This window comes from Pteropus vampyrus, unplaced genomic scaffold (genome assembly GCF_000151845.1).
Source record: "Pteropus vampyrus isolate Shadow unplaced genomic scaffold, Pvam_2.0 Scaffold46, whole genome shotgun sequence".
NCBI classification, from domain to species: domain Eukaryota; kingdom Metazoa; phylum Chordata; class Mammalia; order Chiroptera; family Pteropodidae; genus Pteropus; species Pteropus vampyrus.
The window spans coordinates 1,440,224-1,441,868 of NW_011888827.1; the positions used below are offsets into that span (position 1 = coordinate 1,440,224).

General features: G+C 37.5%; 1 pseudogene; it reads left to right on the forward strand.

Moving 5' to 3' along the window:
- The first annotated feature begins 1,163 nt into the window (after window positions 1-1,163).
- LOC111739075 lies at window positions 1,164-1,282 on the forward strand (annotated as a pseudogene).
- The last annotated feature ends 363 nt before the right edge of the window (window positions 1,283-1,645 follow it).

Consider the following 1,645-nt stretch of genomic DNA (forward strand, 5'->3'; position numbering starts at 1 on the left):
CCCTTTGGGGGGATGAGTCAGTGTTTTGCTTAAGAGTCAATCTCATCCAGAGAAACTGATTTTTCCTCCCCTTGAATGTGGAGGAGATGTTTCTCTTGGGTCCTGATTGAATTCAGACGACAATCAGTGGAATACCAACCAAGTTTGGAGCAGAGTGCTTGAGAGACAGATGGAAAGCGTCCAAAAGAAAGTAATGAGAATAAATTAAAAGATGCAAAAAGACTGATAAAAGGAAAAATGTACTGAGACAAAACGGTTCAGAAGAAATTTCTCATGCTACCTGGTTCACTAATGGAAAAATGTCAACCGCTTATAAACTTACATTTACATAAATCACTTTGTGTCTCTTAAAAAGTCTGTTTGTTCCAGATCCATAACACCATTGTCAACAATCTTACAGATGTGTCGAATTTCCCCGGGTTTATGGGAATGTACCAAATGTGTTCGAGGTTTTAGGGCAATGTGATTGCTATTCTCAAGAAGTTCAAAATTTAGGAGTTATGGCAAAATATGACCAAGTTAAAATAAGGTTTTAACATCAAACTGTGAATGGTGAGTGAGGACCCTATAGACAACGGAGGAAAGATGGCACCCTTCCCATTCCAAAACCAGTTGCCGAAATATGCACATTAACTGGTCAGTGAGCGTGGAGTGTCAACTCTATGCAAAGGACAGTAGACAGCCGCTTTGAGTCGTTATTTTCATTTGTAAAAATTACTCAAACATTCCTCATCTTGATGCTGCCCTTTTAAAATAGGAACTAACACAGCGCCTGGCGTATAGGTAGTGTTCAATAAATATTTTTGAATAAATAAGATAGTGCATGAGTGATACACATCTTATTGGGAGGTGATGATAGGTGATGATGATAGGTAGATAGATAAGGACTATAGCTGATTATAGAGTTGCCACAACATAAATTTTAGAATCAGATTATTCTTAATAATAAAATTTCACAGTTAAATACTTTGCTCAGAAGTTTCTACAACGTTTGCTCTTATTCCTATCATTTTATTCCTCAAATCCACCTGCAACAACTAATTAGACCGAAACCATTTTAAACTCAGTGTGTGGACTCCCAGTTGGATATGACGAAAAAAGTCATTTTGTATATTAACCTCAGCTTAAAACCTACAAAAAATATATTTTAATAAAAGAACAAAGACTACAGCCATGCCACCCTGAACAAGCCCGATCCCATCTGATCTCGGAAGCTAAGCAAGGTCGGGCCTCGTTAGTACTTGGATGAGAGACCACCTAGGAAGACCAGGTGCTGTAGGCGTAAAAAAATAAGGAATTGTAAGCTGACAAGGTCCTTGCAATCTGTGAGGTCAACCAAGGGTTGCCTTGCCTGAAAAAATAATAAAGAAGAAGAAGAAGAAAACTTTCTTGTCAATGACACAAGGCATTAACCATAACCCCAAAACACAACATTTGAAGAATAGCCACCAAATACTATAAAGTATAGGCCAAAATGAAGTGGGACTCTGAGAGTTAATGCATAACACTGCAAATAACCTTCAAATATTAGAGTAAATGAACACATTTCAATTTTTCTTACAGTTGAAGACATTCATCACCATCCTACTGCACAACAAGAAAGGGTAAAAGATGTTCTCCAGACTGAAGAGAAATGAATGTCGAT